This window comes from Monodelphis domestica, chromosome X, assembly GCF_027887165.1.
Source record: "Monodelphis domestica isolate mMonDom1 chromosome X, mMonDom1.pri, whole genome shotgun sequence".
Classification (NCBI taxonomy): domain Eukaryota; kingdom Metazoa; phylum Chordata; class Mammalia; order Didelphimorphia; family Didelphidae; genus Monodelphis; species Monodelphis domestica.
This window is the reverse complement of record NC_077235.1, coordinates 69060591-69082340: the sequence shown is the minus strand read 5'-3', so window position 1 is coordinate 69082340 and position 21750 is coordinate 69060591. Positions and strand designations below refer to the sequence as shown.

Sequence of the window (21750 nt, the reverse complement as noted above, 5' to 3'; positions counted from 1 at the left end):
TTCAGTCTCAGCCTCAGGTTAAAGTTCTCTGGGTGATGAAATGAAAGGGTTTCCCCTCAGAATGGCAAATAAGTTTTCCAATTGCCCTGTTGTTATTTTTAGAAAAGGTTTAAGCCAATTTATATCACCCATTAAGTTTGGGAAATCATTCAGAGTTTTTAAGCAATCCCTATGAATCTCTATTTTTATGGTCTAATTACCTTTTCGTATACAATTATGCCTTGATGTTTATAAGGAGGATTAATTGGAATTTTCTCGGGAGAGATTACCAGTTTTGTTTCTGTTAAGGTGGCTTTTGTGTCTGCCAACATATCTTGAACTATGCACGTAGATGGCACTGCTAGTATTGTATCATCTAAATATTGGCATATGTATTCTTTTTTATATTTTTCTCTTATATTTTTTAGGGATTGAGCAACAAACTTGACACAATGTGGTGCTGTTTCACAGTCCTTGAGGTAGGACTTGCTACTCATGCCTTTTGAAAGGTGTTTTAGGGGGCAACTGGATGACTCAGTGGATTGAGAGTCAGGCCTAGAGATGGGAGGTCTTGGATTTAAATCTGACCTCAGATACTTCCTAGCTGTGTGACCCTGGACAAGTCATTTGACCTCCATTGCCTAGCCCTTACCACTCTTCTGCCTTAGAACCAATACACAGTATGGATTCTAAGATGAAAGGTAAGAGTTCTTTAAAAAATAAATAAATAAAAGGTGTTTAAAAATTTATGGATGGAACCGAAAAAGTGAATCTATGACAGTCTTTTGGGGATAGAGGAATGTGGAAGAAACAATCTTTGAAAAATCAATAACTATGAGATTCTGATCTATGGGAATTGGGCTAGGACAGGAGATGCCTGGTTGTCTTGTCCCCATGTTAAGCATTTGTTCATTTACCTTTTTTTTAAGATTTTAAAATTTTATTTTATTTTTTAAAATTGTATTTAATGAGATGATTTAGAATAATTTTCCATGGTTACAAGACTCATGTTCCTTCCCTCCCCTCCCCCACCCCTTCCATATATGATGCACAATTCCACTGGATTTAACATGTGCCATCAATCAAGACCCATTTCCTTATTATTAGTATTTGCACTAGGGTGATCTTTTAGAGTCCACTTTCCCAGTCATAGCCCCACCGACCCATGTAAACAAGCAGTTGTTTTTCTTCTGTGTTTCTACTTCCACAGTTTTTCCTCTGAATGTGGATAGTGGTTTTTCTCATAGAATCCTCCAAGTTCTTCAGGATCACTGCATTGCCACTAAGGGAGAAGTCCATTACATTGGATTGTACCACAGTGTATCAGTCTCTGTGTACATTGTTTTCCTGGTTCTGCTCCTCTCGCTCTGCATCACTTCCTGGAGGTTGTTCCAGTCTCCATGGAATTCCTCCAGTTCATCATTCCTTTCAGCACAATAGGATTCCATCACCAACAGATACCACAATTTGTTCAGCCATTCCCCAATTGACGGGCATCTCCTCATTTTCCAGTTTTATGCCACCACAAACTGTGAGGCTATGAATATTCTTGTACAAGTCTTTTTCCTTATTATCTCTTTGGGGTTCATTTACCTCTCTTAAGTCATGAACCTATCTCCATTTTCCTAACTTTTTAGGGATGAGGAAGACAGGTGTGTTCCATGCACTATTGGACTATTTGATATGTCCCAAATCTACCTGTTCTTGTATTAATTTATTCAAATGATGGAGTTTCTCTCTAGATATAGGCCACCTGATTGACCCACACTGGCTTGGAATCATTCCAAGTTATTGGATCTGCAAATTTGGTTGTGGAGTCCATTATGGACCCTAAAAATTTTATTTGTGTCAAATTGGATGTGGTTAGTGTCAAATTCATTTCAGCTAAAACATCTCTTCCCCAAAGAGATTGTGGAATATCTAAGCTATTAGGCTGAAATATCCCCTTGTGCCTTTCATCATCAGACCATGCTAATTCTCTGGAAGTTGTTGGCTTCCCTTGGGCACCTCAATTTCAATTAATTGATGCTGAGGTGAAATAGTTTCCCAAGATTCCGGCCAATTTTTTATAGAGATTACAGATATGTCTGTGCCAGAATCCAAAATGCCTGTCATAATTTGATTCTCTACATAAAGAGACAAGATTAATGTCTTTTGTAATTCTTTGTGTCCAAAATAAATTTGAAGTATGTGCATTAAAATGCTCTGTTTACTTACTGCCTTCTGTAATTAGGGGAGTATTAGGCAGTAAAAGCAAAGTCGTTAATTCCATTCCTTTTGTGATAGTGAATGGGGAGATAGCTTTAGCTAAGATATTTACTGTCCCTTCCATCCGGTAGTCAATAACCTGAGGAAAAAATTCTAATCCTTATGCAAGCAAATTGTTTTTACCTTACAATAATCCTGTAAACTCCTGAGAAATCGAGAAGTCAAGGTTAGCAGGCAGGGATGGTGCACATTCCCATTTGAACTGTAATCACTGGATCTAAATTTGCCCCTGTAGAAACCTTGTTCTCATTTTGAGTTGGGAAAGGAGTCATGGCCATTTCCAATTTTCTAGGAGTGGCCTTTTTCTGCCTTGTGTTCTCCTGGGGCTTGAGGCCTGCCTGGAAATTAGTTTTTTGGAATCTGACTTGGATCAGTTATGTTCTAGTTAGGGAGTGCTCTGTATCTGCGGTGATGGCCATAGATTTCCTCTATGACACTTTGGGTATGGACCGAAAGGGGTTTTTTTTGTGGCTTGGGGCAAGACCTTCAGAAATGGGCTGATTGTTTGCAGGTGAAACAGGGACCAGTAGGTCGTTTAAAGTATGCTGCTAGGATATTTTCATGTTCCAGTGTGCCTATAAGCTGGCAAGCCCTGATGAAGTCTGATACTGAACCTGCTGCCTTAATGGGAGCCAGTGCCTTTTTGGAGTCCAAATGAGAATTTCTATAGGCAAGCTCTTTTAAGAGAATGTCTGTGGCTCCTTCATGAGCAATATGGCATGGCTGTGGACAGTCTGTCTACGAAATCAGCGACCTTTTCTGGGGGCCTTTGCCTAATATCTGTATATGAATTGGCCCCTTTTTCTTTTTCTGGCAAAGATTGCCACACCCTTTTTGCTGCTAAGGCAACTTGATTATAAATCTGCTCTTTATATAATATTTGCCTTTCAAGGATTCCAAATTCTCCTTCTCCTACCAACTGACCATAAGAAATCCAGCCTGTCTGTTCACTCTAGCGTGTTCTTTACATAAATCTTGACATTTTAATTTCCAATTTAAATAGTCGCCCCCATTAAGCATAGACTGCTAAAACATGGCAGTCATCTGGTATAAGAAAGTGCTGACTGCTGTTTCTGATCAGTGCCATGGGGAAGGGAGCTGTATTCTCATTCTGTACTACGCCATCTCTGAGAGCTTTAAGGGTCTTGAATTTGAAATTTCTGTGCTCTGCCAGTTGTTCATTTGGGTTCTGATGATTATCTCTTCTTAGCTTTCCAGGAAATGCTAGGAATTTGGCTCTGTCCTCTGGTGGTACTCTCTCTATCACCTGTCTGACTGTGACTACTTGGGTGCTTTGGGTGGTGGAGGCTGGCGAGGAGGGTGAGGCTGAATATTAGAGGAGTGAATATCAGAGTGGAGTGGAGGTGTGGAAGGAACCGGCGTAGCAGGTACCTGAGTAGGGGAAAGTATGGATGGCTGTGGCCGGGAAGCCATAGCCACAGCTGGGACAGGATTTGGTGTTGATAGAGAAGAGTAAAAGGTGCTGGAAGGAGAGAGTGAAGCTGAGCAGCAGGGGCTGGGGGAGGAGGAGTAAAGGCAGCTTCAGCAGCAGCATCTCAGGGAATAGCCATGGAGGGACTAGGAAAGCTAGGAGGAGTTGGGTGAAGTACGTTAGGGGAAGGCGCCGGTGGAGCCGTAGCTGCAATGTTCACAAGCACAGCTGGGGGAAGCCTAGGTAGTGGAGAAAGAAGGGTTGGGTGTAGGACTAAATGGTGGGCTGGATGAGTTGGAAAATTCTAATAAGGGGGCAGGTTGATCCATGGAATTCTGGATTGGCTCTTCTGCTAATGCCATTCATACAATTTTCCACCTGTTCCAAATTGCCTGGGATAATTTTTGTACCTTTTCCTGACTTGGTTTCATTTTCTGACCTACTTGATCCCATTCCTGGGAAGTAAGGACCCCTTTTGGTGGAAATTCAGGATAACATTCTAATGTAACCTTAAGTAACGCTTGGAGCTTACCTTCTGAAATCTTGATTCTTTGACTAAGTACTAGAGACTTTAACAGCCTCATATAACAGGCGTGGGAAGACAGTTTTTGACCCATAATCCAGACTTTAACTCATACTGCACAGCGTGCAGGTCTTCTGTTGAGTCTCCAACCTTGATCCATATAGTCCAACTGGTGCTTGAAGATCGTGGGGCACCAAAATGTGACTGCCAGCAGCCACAAATTAATATCTTCATGGGTGAACTCTCAGAAGGGAAGTTGAAGACTGAGGGAGTATGGGTGATGAGAGAAAAGGAGAGGGGAAACCATCAAGGAAGAAAGACTCAGAGCTTAAGGATTCAACAGCCTGGGCTCCAGCTTGCAGTGCTCCTCTGAAGATAGAGGAACACAATGAAGAAAGACTCAGAGACAAGGGAATAGTAGCCAAAAAGTAGGCCTTACAGCCAGTAGGCTCTGAGTGGAATAGAGCTCTGGTGTTGAAGAGCTTTGGCTGTCAAGAGCTTCCTGGTGTTTGGGCATACTCATTTTTATTAGGGTTACAAAAAGGAAGGGGGGAAGGAACAAGGGTGGTCTGATGACAATTTAGGTATTCATCACAAGCTGCACTCTGCCGGATCCTAAGACAATAGGTGTAGCTAATGCTCCAAATCAAGAGTACATGTGACCTAAGGCATCTAAGCTTGTTTGATACATAGGTTAATTCATTGTTATTGGCAAAAGGAGAGACTGAGATATGCAGCCTGACTTCAGGCTCAGGGATGAGTTAGGAACTTGACATGGTTGAGGTTTAATTTAACTCAAGATTATAGAAACCGATCATTAAAAATATCTTTTTGAGAACCCCTAAAATATTATCAAGATTAGTGTCTACCTGGACTCCTTCATGAGTCCTTTGGAGGTGTCTTGGATCCTTGCATTGCTGATAAGTTAAGTAATTTATAATTCATCCTACAATATTACTATTTCTGTGTACAATGTCCTCCTGGTTCTGCTCACTTCATTTTGTATCAGTTCATAGAAGTCTTTCCTGGTTTTTCTGAAGTAGTTCTGTTCATCATTTCTTATGGCACAATAGTTACACTATAATCGTATAACACAACTTATTTATTCATTCCCTAGTTGATGGACATTCCAAGAGTTGCTATAAATATTCTCGTATAAATGTCCTCTTACTCTTTCTTTTGTCTTTTTGGGATAAAAACCTATAATTGGGATTGCTGGGTCAAAGGATATTTATACTTCTATAGCCCTTTGATTGTGTTTCTGAATTGTTCTCCAGAATGGTTCAGTCAGTTCACAGTTCCACCAACAATATATTACTGTCCCAATTTTCTCACATCTCTTCTAACACTTATCATTTTTCTTGAAGAATTCTACTCAGTTTTGCTGAGTAGCTTATTCTTTGTTGTAATCCTTTTTCATCTACCTTGCAGAATATTATATTGCGAGGCTTCTGCTGCTTTGGTGTGGTAATTGCTAGATGTTTTGTGATCCAAAATTTAGCTTCATAGTATTTGAATGGTTTCTTGTTGCTTAATATATTTCCTCTTTGACCTGGGAACTGTGGAATTTGTCTATAATACTCCTGGTCTTCATTTTGAGATTTCTTTTTAGGAGTGATTGGTGAATTTTTAAAATTTCTATTTGACTGTCTGGTTTGTGGATCTCAAAGCAGTTTTCCTTGATAATCTCTTGAAAAATGATGGATAGTCTCTTTCTTTGATCGGAACATTAAGACAATTCAAAATCTCTTTTTTCCAGTCAAGGTTTTTACATATGTATATTATAAATACAGAAATAAAACACGCAACCAAACAAAATCTATACATAAGTATATAAAACTGTATATTCTCGTGTATATATTTTGGTTCCAGTCTTTGATTTCATCGGTATATGGAAGCCTTGGTATGAAAACGATTTCATTGATATAAATCAAAAGCTTATAAAAAAAGTTAAATGATTTCCCTTCTGAGTCTCATAGCTAATGTGATCCTCTTTTTTAAAAATTTATTTTTTAAAGTTTAGTTAAAGTTCCAAGGTCTCTTCCCCTCCTTGCCTCACGTGTTTAACAAAAAAATACGTATCTGTGTAAAAACAAATGGTACTATTTGTGTATATACACATCTCTATAACTATGTCATGCATGTTTCTCCAAAAAAAATATTTTTGTTGCAGCATATAATATAGTCTTGGTTCTGCTCTTCTAAATTACATGTAGGTCTTTCCATTGTTTTTAGCCTTTACATTCTGTCTTAATATTCTGTTAACTTGTAAAGAACAGAACTATCAAAGTAGTCAGAAAAACCACTCTTTAATCAGGAATAGGGATGGGTTCAATATTTTGGCCACCAAACAGAGCTTGCACCCTGCGGACTCTGGGAACCATATCCCTGGGAGAAGGCACCCTGCTGAATGCCAGCTTCAATGCCAGCTCCGCCCTGAGAGAAACCACTGTGCTAAGTGCTGACTCCCCCTAAGAGGGTCAGAACGGGGGGTGGGGTGGTCCCTTTATACCCTTTGAGGCATTAGGTACAGCAAACATGCAGGGACAAAAGCAAATGATAAAAAAAAGAGTATTAGTAGCCAGCCTCAGACAAGAGTTTAGCTATAACCTGACTTCAGAGAGAACTTTAAAATAATAATGGAAGCTTCTAAATCAAATAAAAGGCACTTAACATTTATACTATGTCCACAAAACCCACCCACTAAGGTCCCCAAACAGTTTAGGTCTTTAGTTCAAAGCAAAACAAGTGTGCCTGGCACTGGGGTTTCTTAAGGGGTAAACTGAGGCATCCGAATTTCATGTTGACAATTGTAACAAATGAAATTCTCTGGAGGCTATATATATTTAATTTTAAAAATTAGTTTTAAAAATATATCACTCAAAGAAATCTAATTAGCCAGTGGATTCCCTAAATAGTCCAAACAGATGCTAAATAATGTGAGCACAGCAAAAACAATCAAACAAATAAATAAATGAATGAATGAATGAATGAATGAATGAATGAATAAATAAATAAATAAATAAATAAATAAATAAAGCCCAAGAGAGACATAAGAATAAGCTTCCAATGTAGTGGACTTTACCACTAGCAGCAATGCAGTGATCCAGGTCAGTCTGGAGGGACTTATGGGAAAGAACGCTATCCACATCCAGAGAAAGAACTGTGGGAGCAGAAAGGCAAAAGCAAAACTTATGACATGACTTGTTTTTATGAGTATATGATTTGGGGTTTCGGCTTTAAAAGATTGCTCTGTGGTAAAAATGAATAATGTGGAAATAGGTATCAAGTATGTTAACTTGGAAATAACACAGAACTACCGAAGTATTCAGAAAAACCACTGTTTAATCAGGATAGGGATATGTTCAGTATTTGGCCCTTTACTCAGAGTCTGGCACCACAACTTTTACAGGGTTTACACCCTGGACTCTGGGGACATTATCCCTGGGAGGGCCACCATGCCAGATGACAAGGACAAGCTTTGGGGTCTCCAACTTACAAGCTGGTCCTAAAACTTGGGGTTCATCAGATATTACTAGGCTACAAGTTTGGGGTCTCTAGATTCCATGTTGACCCCCCCCCCCGTTTTGTTTGATGCCGAAACACCACTGACCAAACAGACAAATGGGTGATACTATATAGGGTTGACTCTGTCACTAATGGTGGGAAATCTTGGGGTACACTTATGGGCAGCTGGCATTTGGGGGCCTCCCCAAATATCCATGCATTGACATTTGAGCCAGAAAGGCAGGCAGTCTGTCTGCCTTTGGCAGAATTTTAAAAACATGACCCCATTTCCCCAATGTCTTTAGTTCTCTCAAATCTGATGGGGCTTGATGTATGTAATGCCTTTGGCCTCCTCTTTCCTGTGGAGTTCTCCTTTTGTACAGCCAGCTTTATTGCTGCAAGAGAAAACAACAGAAATCCATAAACACATTCTCTAACAGGACTCGATCAACTCCCAATATACTTACTCACTATAAAGATTATCCACGCTGCTAACCAATTCTATTCATGTCTATTCTACACCAATTATAAAATTATCTTAGCTACAGGCTTAATCAGAAAGATTGCCTTCCTCTACCATACTAACCATATAAAAAGCAACCCTACAAACTATAGAAATATAAAAGCAAAAACTAAAATCCACATCACAGGTTAATCGGGGCTCGTAAATCTGAAAAGTGGCCCTTTCCCCTGTTCTGTGGCCAAAAATTAAAATATCATCTGATACCAAGTCAAATTCTAATTGAATATTCTATTCCCCAAATCCCAAAATCATATTCAAAAACTGCATGACAATTTCAAAACAATTTTAAAAGTCTCCAAATTAAAATTAACTCCCCAAATTCTCAAGATAAAAAATGCTTCTGGCTTTCCTTAATTTTAAACCTCTCGCACACACACCCCTTTGGGGCGGTTGAGATGCTAGGGATTTTAAAAGCTGTTTTCATTCACCTTTAACTACTCCACAACTGTAATCATGCTTTACTAGCTTAGACTTTTTACTCCTGTTAACTGTCACTTTGTATGAAAGAAATAATTTTGCAATCGAGTCAGCCAATGCTGTCAATAAAAATTATTGTGAAAATAATCCTCTTGTTGTGGCAATATCACAGGATCTCCTGATTTAACTGAGCTCTAGTCTTACTAAATTAGTTTTGAGTGCACTTTTCAATTTCCTGAGTATCTATCTATTCATTGGCAATATAGTGACTCTTCTAAGCCTCCCAGTATGTCACACCGTCCTTTAGAGGATCAACTCAGGACCTTCAGCTTTCCAGACTGACACACTGCCTACTCTGCCAGTCACTCAGCTTGGGCTTAGTCCCCATCTGAAGTGGATTGTTAAGCCAATGAATAGATACTCAGGAAGTTGAAATGTGTACCCCAAACTGATTTAATTAAGACGAGAACTCTGCCAAATCAGGAGTAGTTTAACAATAATTTTTATCCATAAAATGTTGACTGGGAAAAAACACAGAACTATTAAATAGTCAAAATCACTCTTTAATCAAGGGCAAAGGGGGTTCAATGTAATAGTAGGCCTTGATGCAGAGCTACATGCCACACATGACTGCACAGTCCCAGGATTGAACTCTGGCCATTCTCATCACTGACCTCTGGGAGGGCCACCGCACTAGATGATGACTCCTGGCAACAAAAGAATTTGGGGAACCTGTAGACCATTTGGGGAGACCAGGGGCAGGGAAAGATGACTGACAAAATTATAGCTACAAAGAAAATGGGAGTGTTAAAACTACATTGACAGGATACAACCAAGCCTAGGAAAGGAATCATAGCTAGAGGCTGGTATGTGAGGGAAGGGGCTGCTTACAGGGGATACTAAATGGGTGGTCCCTGCTTGGGAAAGGGTCTCTGATACAATAGGGGAGATTAACTAAGACAAAGAGGGTCCTTAGCATCTGCTTAGTCCCACCCAACTAGGATTGTCATTCCCCTGAGGGTCTTCCACTCAGTCTGAAACTGCCAGCCTGGGATTCCCTTCAGGGTGACAAGGAACAAGCACAAACTTTGGGGTCTCTAACCTACAAGCTAGTCCTGAAACCGGATGTTCACCAGATCCCATTAGGCCACAAGTTTGGGGTTCCTAGATTCCAGGTTGACATGGTCATGTGCCAATTGTTATGGGGGTGCAGATGTGTACCCCTGGGGTTCGGGAAGGATACCTTTTGCAAGAAGGCAAGACTCCAAAACTTAGCTTAAAAAAAAGAGAAATTTATTAATTTAGGAGGTAATGTTGAGAATGGCCAGGAGGATAGCTAGGTGGAACAGCAAGATGGGGAACAGTTCCTTGGGAGGACAGCATGAATGGAAAGGCTGTTCCCCCAGACGACGTCAGTTCTGGGGATTTTATACTTTCCACAACAGAGAGTGCTAGTCACCCAGGCATCTAGCGAGATGGGGTGATCATCCTCAGGCCTGGGGACATAAAGATTCCCTAGTTTTTAGGGAACAAACAGATGTCTGATAGGATCTAGTTGTAGCCTGGAGGTGCATCTTTCTGTCCATCTTAAATCTAGAGGACGATCAAGGGAAGATAGTCATCTCAGGACCCTAGAGGGGTCATTGGGTGTTTTTAGGCTCAGAGTCACGAGGATGTAAGGGAGCAAGAGAGTTTTCCCTGATAATAGTTTGCTTGGGTTTTGGGGGTACAGTGCCCATGTCACCAGTGATTATTTACCAAGGGAAAAGGATGTTAAAAAATGGGTGCTAATTCAGGCCAATCTTCTCTACTTAAAAAGGAAAGGGAAAAATTAAAGGTAACTTACTATAAAAAATAACCATCAGGATTCTCTAGTCTTTTTAAGAAAACAAAAACTTATCTATTGTAATGGTTGCACCCTAGAAACTTACCTTAAAAATTCCAAAAATCAGGTCCTTTTACTTTTTCAAGAACTAAAACCCATAACATTTTGTCTGCAAACACAAAACTTAGGATTACTAAGGAAAAGCTTAAAAATTATCTTTAAATCAGAATACCTATTCAAATCCCTTCTTTCCCTCTTATTTTTTTAGTCATGGCTCAAAAATTGCATTTCTTTCAGCTGGGCCCTATACCTCTCTCTTTTGTCTAAGGCAAAAATGGCTAAGAGAAAATTTGTTGGGTCAATTTAAAAGTGTTCAGGGTCAGAGGCACTGAGGCCACAGGCTAGAGGCCTGGGGTTCTCTCTGCTTCAGGGGTGCTTCCTACACACCCAACAGTCAGGGGAATCTGCTTTGGTTACTGTTTCCCTAAGCTGAATCAGAATTATCTGCCCAGCTGGCTGGGCATGCATGATTAAAAAACAGGAAAAGACAGAAAATGTAAGAAAAGGGATAGTCATGGCTAAAGCAAGAAAGATTTACAATAACAAGGAGGAAGGGGGAAGGGAACTACTTACTCTAGAGTGTCCTTAGGTTGTTGTTGTTGTTGTTGTTGTTGTTGTTTTCAGAAAAGGAATTTGAGATCTTCCACTGGCTCACAGGAATAAGTGGCTTCTGTTCCCCCTTCACCACCTGTTTCTGGAGGGATAAAGGGTTTAATACAAGAGACATGAGTCCTGCCCCTCTCATTTTACAGCTGTGGGGGTGGATAAAATGACTCTATGGGGCCCTTCCCATCGAGGTGTTAGCTGGTTTGATCCAGTCCACTTTTTCAGGTATACCAAATCTCCTGTTCTGACTGGGTGGAGGGATTCCTCCTTATCCCCTCTTGAGGATTTGGGAAGGATATGATTAGGGTATTCTCTCAGAACCTGGTGGATCAGACTGAAATGCTTAGAAATCCTAACAAGGCTGTGGATTTCTGTATCTAAAAGGACATTAGAGATTAGAAAAGGTCTCCCATATAACAGTTCAAATGGGCTCAGCCCCAAGGCAGCCTGAGGAGCCATCCTGATTCTGGTCAGGGCAATTGGGAGAGCTTGGACCCAGTCAATCTTTGCCTCCTCACATAGTTTGGTGAGGGCTCTTTTTAGGGTCTGATTCATACATTCTGTTTTTCCCGAAGATTGGGGATGCCAGGCTGAGTGTAAATGATAAGTGATGCCCAATGCCTTGGAAACCATCTGTGTGATTTGTGAAATAAAGTCAAGACCATCTCTTTGGAACATTTTTGGAAGGCCAGATCTGGGAATAATTTCATTAAGTAAGGCCTTTGTGACATCTTGTGCTTTCTCTGATCTTGAAGGGAATGCTTCAGGCCAACCTGTAAAAGTGTCAACAAAGACTAATCTTGTACCTTTTGCAAGGTGGTAGGTGGGTGCAATCTATCTGCCAATCCTCACCTGGTGATTCCCCTCTCCTTTGGATGGGCTTAAGAGCTCCAGTGCTGTTGGTTTGGGCCCAGAGGGCACAGGATCCAAAGATCTATCGGATGGTTTTAGAGATGCCTTTGCCTATGAAAAGTGGCTTTATCAAAACAGTTAATGCTTCTCTGCCCAAATGTGTGGGGTTATATAACCCCATAACCAATTTCCATATTAAGTTCTTTGGGAGGAGCAGTGGTCCAGAGGGAGAACACCACCACCTGGTGTCTTCAAGGGTAAATCCCTGAAGTTCTGCCTGTTCAGTTTCCTCCTTAAGGTCTCAAGAAGATGCCAAGGTATCCTTTTCTCCTTGCCCCTTGGCTGGACCATCATGCTTTCCCACTTGGTGGCCAGAGCTAACTGACTTCATTACCTAAGATGCTCTCTAAGAGAATTCTTGTTTATAGATAAAGAGCCAGTCTTTACCCAGCCTCTAGGTGTCCTTAACCCCTTATCCTCAACAAAGACCAAAAGATGTAGACAAAAGAGAGAAGGACCAACCCATTTTCATAGCCTCAGGGAGGGCCAAGAGGGGAAACCATTTCAAAATTCAGTACCACAACTCTATATTCATTTTCCACAATATCGATTCTGAGATAGAAGAATGGCAAGGGCTAGGCAGTTGGGATTATATGATTTACCCAGGGTTACACAGCTAGGCAGTGCCTGAAGCCAGATTTGAATCCAGGTCCTCAGGGCTCTATGGTGCTCTATGCACTTGGGTTACCTAGCTACCCTGATTTTTAAAATTTATTAAAAAACAAGCAAACCCTATCTTCTCTCTTAAAATAGATACTGAGTGTTATTCCAAGGCAAAAGAGCAGTAGGGGCCAGGCAATTCGGGTTAAGTTGTTATAGCAGAATGGCTAAGGAAAACACACTGATCTCAGAATTCTGGAAGAGAGCATGGACTTAGGTGAAATAGTTTCCAAAATCTAAGCAAGAAAAACAGAGTTTCTATAGGTTTTCTCTATGTGCAGAGGCTATGGATGAGGGACCAGGGGAGGGGTAAAACAAACAGGTCTTGGGAGCCCTTGACTGAAGCCAGCTGGTGTCTGTTGCTAATATCTTGTGAGGTAGCCAAGATTGAACAGGCAGGCATGCCAAGGACATACCAAGACTTGCCAGAAAGGAGGGGCTTGGGGGATATGCATGATAGGTTAGCAAGAGTCAGCTAATTGTAGGTGATTTATTGGGAAGAGGAGAGGGAAGAGCAAGGAGGGGACTCAGTCAGCAAAAACTAGTTAATTAAAAGTGATGGATTATTTTGTAGCCGGAAGTGAGGTTTGCAGTCCTGAGACTGCTTCTACTAAGTGACTTGCCCTGGGTTACACAGCTAGGAAGTGTGTAAGGGCAGATTTGAACCTATAATATTGTCAACATGGAATCTAGGAACCCCAAACTTGTGGCCTAGTGAGATCTGGTGAACCCCAGGTTTCAGGACTAGCTTGTAGGTTGGAGACCCCAAAACTTGTCCTTGTTCCCTGTTCCCCTGAGAATCTCCCCTGAAGGGAATCCCAGGCTGGCAGTTTAAGACTGAGTGGGAGACCCTCAGGAGAATGACAATCCTAGTTGGGTGGGACTAAGCAGATGCTAAGGACCCTCTTTGTTTTAGGTAGTCTCCCCAATTGTATCAGACCCTTTCCCAAGAAGATTCACACCTGGGCAGGAAGCATCCTTTAGTATCCATGGTAGGCAGCCCCTTACCTCATATCCCAGCCTCTAGCCATGATTCCTTTCCCAGGCTTGGTTCTATCCTGTTGGTGTAGTTTGAACCCTCCCATTTCCTTTGTAGCTACAGTGAGGTCATTTATCTTTCCCTGCCCCTGGACTCCCCAAGTGGTCTAGAGGTTCCCCAAATTCTTTTGTTCCTGGGAGTTGTCATCTAGTATGGTGGCACTCTCAGGGGTCAGTGACCAGAGCAGTCAGAGTTCAATCCCTGGACTCTGTGCAGTCCTGTGTGGTGCGCAGCTCTGGGTGGAGGCCTTCTATTACATTGAACCCCTTTCCCTTGATTAAAGAGTGATTTTGACTATTTAATAGTTCTGTGTTTTTTCCCAGTCAACAACCTCCAATCTCTCGGCCTGATGCTCTATCCATTGAGCCACCTAGCTACTCCATGTTTTAAAAAATTAACCAGCCTATCATTTCTTATTACATATACTTAGTATTCTATTACAATCATATCCCAGAACTTGTTTAGCTATTCCCCAACTGATGAGTATCCCCTCAATCTCCAGTTCTTTGCCACAATGAGAGTTGTTATGTACATATAGGTTTTTTTTTCTTTTCCTGATCACCGTGGAAAACAGACTTAAAGGTGGGATTGCTGCGTCAAAGGGCATACATAATTTTATAACTCTTTGGACGTAATTTCAGATTGCTCTCCAAAATGACTGGGTCAATTCACACTTAACACAAACAGTGTGTAACATTTGTCATTATGCCTTTTTATCATTTTAGCTAATCTGATAGGTGAGATGTGATATCTCAGCATTGTTTGGATGTGCATTTCTCTAATTAGGAATAATTTAGAGCATTTTTATATGACTATATAATATATAGATTCTATTTCTTGTTCTAAAAACTGTTCATATCCTTTGACCATTTATTAATCGTGTAAGGGGTAAGTTTAGGGGTTTTTGACTAATATATTATCCTTATGGTTGCCAGGGATTAATTCAAATCCCAATAAAAATACTCAAGTCAGTTTGGGAATTTTATGGTGGTTTAATTAATATAGAGAGAAGGAATTAAGAAGAAGAGAGAGGGGAAAGGGTATAAGATTTCTCTGGCCTAGCCTAAGCCAAGGGGTATTCAGAGAGCTCAGGCATGAGGCCTCCTCAGAAGACTAAAACTAGCTCTGCTTCCTAAGAGGATAATGTTTTTGGAAAGGTAAAGGAAAATGGAATCAGCCTAAACTCCGAGAGAGCTCAGATGCCTCACCTTTACCCTGCTACTGAGCTTCTCCCAGGACTGTATCAAGGACGCTTACCACCAAACCCAGACAATAGCTGCAGCCATGCCAAGACGCCTCCTCTGCCCAACTAGAGCCATAGCCACCTCTCCAAGAAAAGAGCCTGGGAGAGAGGAAGTGACGCGAAATATATAGACCATTTTTTACATCACTTCCTGTGTCTCACGTGTAACAATGGTAGCTTAAGCTCGACTTAAGACAGCCCAGGAGTCTGTCAGTTGTTTCTGATTTGTCATTTGCTAGCACATCTGTCATAGGCCATCCTCCTAAATACTTAATCCTTAAATAGGGGTGTAGACATTCCTGTTTGTTAGACTAGGCAGAGTGGAGTAAATCTTAAAATTCACAATTGGGGAATAACTAATTCTTATAAATTTGACAAGTTTCTCTATATATTTGGGATATGAGACCTCTATCCAAGAAACTATAACATTCCCCTCAGTTTTCTGCTTTCCTTCTAATTGGATGTCTTAATTTTATTTATGGTAAGCCTTTTTATTTTAAAGTAATCCAAATTTATTTTACATCTCATATTGATCTTTATAGCTTGTTTATTTGTAAATTCTTCTATCCATAAATCTGATCTGATCTAATTTGCTTATGATATCTCCCTTTATGTGTAGGTCATGTATGCATTTGGTCCATATCCTGGTAAATGTACACTTTTGCGCTATACCTAGTTTCGACCAGACTGTTTTCCAGTTTTTTGACAATTTTTACCAAAAAGTGAATTCTTATCCACAAAGCTTAGATCTTTTTATTTGTCATACACAAGGTTGCTATTTCCTGCATGTCTGTTCTGTTCCACCGATTTCTGTTTCTTAGCCAGTTCCAGATGGTTCTGATGATTACTGCTTTATGATAGTTTAAAATATGATACTGCTAGACTTCCCTCCTTTATATGTTTTTCATTAATAACTTTAATATTCATGATATTTGTTCTTTCAAATGAATTTTCTCATTTTTTTCTGATCTTACTAAAATAAGTTTTTGGTAATTTAATTGGGTAAATGAACAAGTAAAGTGGTTTAGGTAGGGTTGTTTGGCTCTGCCTACTTGAATTCATATTTTTCCAATTATTTAAATCTCCCAGGGATATACAGCTATGAAGTATCTGAGGCCACATTTGAACCTAGGACCTCCCATCTCTAGGCCTGGCTTTCAATCCACTGAGCCACCCAGCTACCTGCCTCAACTAACTTTTTAATTGTGTCTTTAGGATTTTCCACATGTACCATGTACCATGTTGCGGGAGAGCTTTATGCTAAAAACCCAAGGTTTGTGACAGGTTATCCTTTGCATGAATGCAGGACTCCAAAACTTAGCTTAGAAATAAAAAGAGAAAATTATTAATTTAGAAGTCATGTTGAAATGGCCGGGAGACAGTGTGCAGGTAGAGCACTGCCTCACAGAGGAGATGGGGTTTGGGGATTTTATGCCCCTTTCACAGCAGGGGTTACAGGATAAGGGAAAGGGAGATGGGGTGAATCAGGAATGAGGTTATTTCATTGAGACCTAGGGGAAAGCCCAAAAGGTGGTGGTGGTGGGGGAGGATGCTCCTAGAAGGGAATTTTTCATGTCCCCTTGGACTTAGAACACTTCTGGAGTTTGGGGTGTCTAGGGAAGTCTGTACCGCCATATCAATATCATTTGCAAAAAGAGATCGTTTTATTACCTCTTTGTCTATTAGAAATCCATTAAATTTCTTTCTCCCTTTCCTTCTTCATTCCTGAAATGGCAAACAATCTGATATAGATTTTATATGTGTAATAATGTAAAACATCTTTCCATATTACTCTAACTTTTTCTAAGCCACTTATTCTTTATGATTAAGCTATTTAGACTCCAGTTAATTTTAATGTGTTTCCAGAGACTCTTATTAAATATAATTTTTATTGCATTATGATCTGAAAAGGATCTCATGGCACCTGTATCTCTGAGAGTTCAGATGATTTCAGCAACTCTTATTCCTCAAACTGTTGAGAAAGATTGAGAAACCCTATGATAGACCAATTGTCTGTCTGGAAACGGTTACAATTCCACTTGAAAGAAGATTTCCAGAAATCCCATGGAAAACACTTACAGTGCTGGGGTTTTAGAAAGACCGAGAGCTAGAGAGAGTACTCCTCTCCAGAGTGGTTACATGGGAAATGTTCACTCAGACTGTAGGGATTGTTACAGCCCCAAAGAACACAACAATGTTGGTGATGATGAGATGCAATTGTGTCCGGGTCTCCTTCTTTGTAATTTCCTTTGACCTCGAATTGCCCTGACCACCCAGTCAGGGAAAAGTCCATTGTTCCCTAGAGTGTATCCCAAGTGAGTGAGCCAGTGTGCAACAGCTCAGGAAATACCTGAAACAAGATGTCTAATCAAGACTTTTGTTGTGCAAGTCTGGATCAGCTCAAACCCATCTGGGCACCTTCACCACTATAATCCCTTTTCCTCTTCTCCTGTATGACCCTTATTTTGTTCTGACTTTTACTGGCATGATCCTTTAAAGGTTATATATCCATGGAGAAAGTACCAGGAAATGTGAATTCCAGTTTGCCCAGCAGTTTTGATCAGATGCTGTTAGGGGTAAAACTTATGGTTGGACTGGATATATTTTAGTTGGTAGCCAGGGATTTAAACTCTAATTTCCAATGAAATACTCACGTCAGAATGGAATTTTATGGTGGTTTATTTACAATAGAGTGAAGATATTAAGGAAGAAAGAAAGAGAGGAAAAAGAGGGAGATACCAGGCAGGAGTTTAGAGGTCCCAGTTGGGGGGGGAGGGGAGCAGAGGATTAAATCTAGCACGGCTTTCAGCCACAAGGCCTCCAAGATGAGGGGCCTCCTCAGAGGCTGGTGCCTCCAAAAAGCCCAGGGAAAAGGAGTCCCAAGAGATGGGCCTCTCCAAAGGCTGGTGCCTCCAGAAAAGCCAAGGAAAGGGGAGTCAGCCTTGCACTCACCACGTGACCGTCTAAGGGAAACAGTCTGAGGTCTCACGCTCGAGCTCCTCCAAGTTAAGTTCCACTTCCTGTGTCTCACATGTACCAGTGGTGGCTTAAACATGGATTTGGACAGCCCAGGGGGGTCAGTCAGTTGTCTCTGATTTGTCCGTTGCTAGCATACGTGGGTCATAGACCTTCCTTCCCCACACTTAATCCTTAAGCGGGGGTGTATACATTCCTGGTGGCTAAGCAGAGTGGAGTAAATCCAAAATTCACAATAGGGATGTTTTCTCTCAGTAACTCACATTTCCCACTTTATCAAACACACTATCGTTGAGTGAGAGTGTGAATGTGTATGTGTGTGTGTGTGTGTGTGTGTGTAAATCTCTTCTCTCTGGGCTTTTTCATCAATCTATTTTTAATCAAAATCAAAGAATTTTTATGACTTCTGCTTTATAGTATAATTTGAGGTCTGAATGTCTTCCATCACTTCAGCTACACTTCTTTTCATCATTTCCCCTGACATTCTAGATATTTTGTTTTTCTAAATGAAGATTGTTATTATGTATTGAAAGAAAAAAAACTGGGCACAGATTGGAGCAGTACTGGCTTTATTTTTATTTTTTTAAACTCTTACCTTCCATCTTAGAATCAGTACTGTGTATTGGTTCTAAGGCAATAGGAACAGTAAGGACTGGGCAATGGGGGTTAAATGATTTGCCCAGGGTCACATAGCTAGGAACTGTCCGAGTCCAGATTTGAACCCAGAACCTCTCATCTCTCTTGGCTTGGCTCAATCCACTGAGCTGACATTTCAAAAGGTTTCTAAACATTGGGGAATGATTTGCCTCTTGTGGTTAAACATTTTGGAAGATTTCCATTTATTTTATAGGATCTCAAGTATCAGATGTATGCACATGATGACAAATGCACACATATACTAATCTACATGAGCAAGCTCTTTTCTAAGGCATAGATAGTATGCCTAATGTTGGATTTCCTGTGAATAGGCAGCAGCTGCTGTGAGATGCCAGCGGCTGCTGGAGCTCAGCTGAAGGAAACAAAGGGGCTGTTGCTGGTGGTGGTCTGCAGTGGCAGGGATGGCCAGGAGAGGAAACTCATCCAAGCTCAGTGTCTCATACTCAAAGTATGGCTTTTGATGAGCCATGATGATGAATGGTTCATTGGGTGCCTTGGAGTCACAAGGCGTTAAACAGAGAGAAAGGTCTATATCATAAGTAAAATGGCGGCCTTTATAGAACCAACTCCCTCACTTCTCTCATCAGAAGTGTGAGAAGTGGCCTTGCAAGAGCTGCAAAGGCTCTGGACACCAGACCCTACTGCTTGTGTCCTTCAGTGGGGTGCTTTGCAGCAAGTGGAGGGAGCAAAGGTTTCTTAGGAAAATGCCCCATGTAGAAGTGGAAATTTTGTATCCTTTGGACTTCATCTCCCAGAATTCTCCCCTTGTCCCAAGGTTCCTTTTTCCCTTTCTGTTCATGTGCGTTCTGTATGTTATGTTTTATAAGCTGTGGGTAATGCCTCCCTCGTTCTCTTCCACGTGGGAGGCTGGTGAACTCTCTGTGTTTCTCTAGCCTTTTATTTTCCTTTTGCTTCAAGTTAAATATTAATACCTCTTATTAAACATAATACTTGGAGTATTGAATATTAATTTTTAAAATTTGCACCTAAGAGCAGAGTCCTCTACCGGGGGCAGGGGAGTAAAGGGGGAAGACATGAGTCAAATACCCTTGTTTGCTCACTAGTGACAGGAAAGATTTCAAACTATCAGTTTTCAATAAGGAATTCATAATGGATTAACTGAGGACATTAATAATGGACGTTTCCCTATGTGTGACTCGAATAGTTGGCTGAGGGTTCAGAGAAGGAGGTCAGGTTTCTGAGAGGACTTACAGTTGAGGCCAGAAGAGCAGAGCAGAGAAAAGAACATCACCAGAAAGAACAACTTAAGTAGGATCTCCATTCAAAGTTCTAAAATTTCAATAGCTTCCTATTTCAAAAAGGTCACCCATAGAGGCACCACCATCACTTTCCTTGACAGAGAGCAACCTTGACAAAGAGATACAGGTGCAGCTGCTCAGGAATGGCTCTTTCTGTTAGGAATCACAATTCGGGAAGAAACTGACTGTGCATAGAGTTGTCAACAAGACAAAAGCAGTAGAAAATTCAAATTAAAGAGAAATGTTCAAGTCAACACAGAAAGAAAACCCAAAAGAAAATAAACAAGTTAAATGTTCACAGCTTTTAAATCATCATTCATGTTTCCACCTTGTGAGGAGAAGAGACTAGAAGAATCTGTTCTTTACACACAGACAGGGGACAATGAAAGATGTTAGAAGGCAGTTCATAGGTATCTTAATGAGGGGGGAAGCCCTCTTAGGAAAGAGCAATTAAAAGTAGAGTGAAGTATAGAAAAAGGCTGTGTTACTGAAGGTGAAATGGAGCATCAGTGAAGACTAACAAAACTTAGAGTTTGCTATACAAGAAGGAAAAGACAAATGAGCTCTTGTTTGATTTCAGACAGAGTAGAGAGAGGCAACAGGATGACAATGTGGCAGTCAGGCTCAGATTTGACTTAAATGACTTTGTATGAGAAACTGAGTCAGGAAGACTTACCTCCTTATTCCCAAATAGTAGCACCCCACCCCCACCCCAGCACCACTCTCCACCTCCTTCTCTTACCCACACACAGGTATTTGCCTGTAATAGGAAATGATAAGAGCTGTCAGAGGTCATTCATTCTGATGGACGGTTTCACAACCTCAGAAGAGATCTGACATTCATGCTTGAAAAAAAGACCTTACAAATATTTCAAAATAAGTCCACAGAATTCAGTCTCAAATAGCAACTAAAGCTTATTGGTAAATGTAGCCTGAGTATCAATGATAATGTGGGCAGACACCATAGATTTTATTGTGGTTCTTTTGCAAGTGCTAGAAATCATATTATGTGCCCTTCATTCTAACCTAAGAAGTGTAAGAAAAAGAAATAGTCAAGGTAAGAGAGATAGGAATTACAAGTAGAGGTTTGAGGCACAGTAGTAGCAGTATACATGCAGTTAGTGGGTAGGACAAAGGTGAAATAAAAGAGAATTTAATAAAGTGGTGACCCAAAATAGTCTAAAAGGAAACCAAAGATTTAAAAAGTATTACATTGAGAGTGGGAGACATCCTAGTTCCTCTACTAGCAGTAATGTGACAATCCAGGACAATTCAGAGGGACTATTGAGAAAGAACACTATCCACATCCCGAGAAAGAACTGTGGGAGTGGAAACACAGAAGAGAAACAACTGCTTGATCACATGGGTCGATGGGGATATGATTGGGGATGTAGACTCTAAATGAACATCCCAGTGCAACTATCAATAATATGGAAATAGGTCATGATCAATGACACATGTAAAACCCAATGGAACTGTGCATTGGCTCTGGGAGGGGGGAGGGAAGAGGGTTAGGGTTAGGGAGGGGAGGGAAAGAATATGAATCTTGTAACAATGGGAAAATATTCTTAAATAAATAAATAAATTTTAAGAAAATTTAAGTCTGTAAGGAGGAAGAAAGAGATTCACTCTAGCCATTTGAGGAAGTCCTAAGGAAACACAGAGAAATTAAAATAGTAAATACTTATTATCTTATTTTAAAAATAAGGCAACTTCTGGTGAGTTTTTTATAGATTTATGGTGTCAGTCCAATCTCTGATCAGCAGGCTGGTTACTTTACTAATCAGAGATTCAAATTAGAGATCAATTTAAAAATTAGTGAGGAGAACACAGGTTGTCTCATTTTATCTTACCAGGATGGAAA

The 21750-nt window shown here is 40.6% G+C and overlaps 1 long non-coding RNA gene across 1 annotated transcript in view; it reads left to right on the top strand.

Moving 5' to 3' along the window:
• The window catches only part of LOC130456102 (uncharacterized), a 59016-nt gene extending 37647 nt beyond the window's left edge, over positions 1–21369 (top strand). The window contains exon 3 of the long non-coding RNA XR_008914438.1: positions 408–21369. This is a non-coding gene — a long non-coding RNA (uncharacterized LOC130456102). The remainder of the gene's footprint in view (positions 1–407) is intronic.
• The last annotated feature ends 381 nt before the right edge of the window (positions 21370–21750 follow it).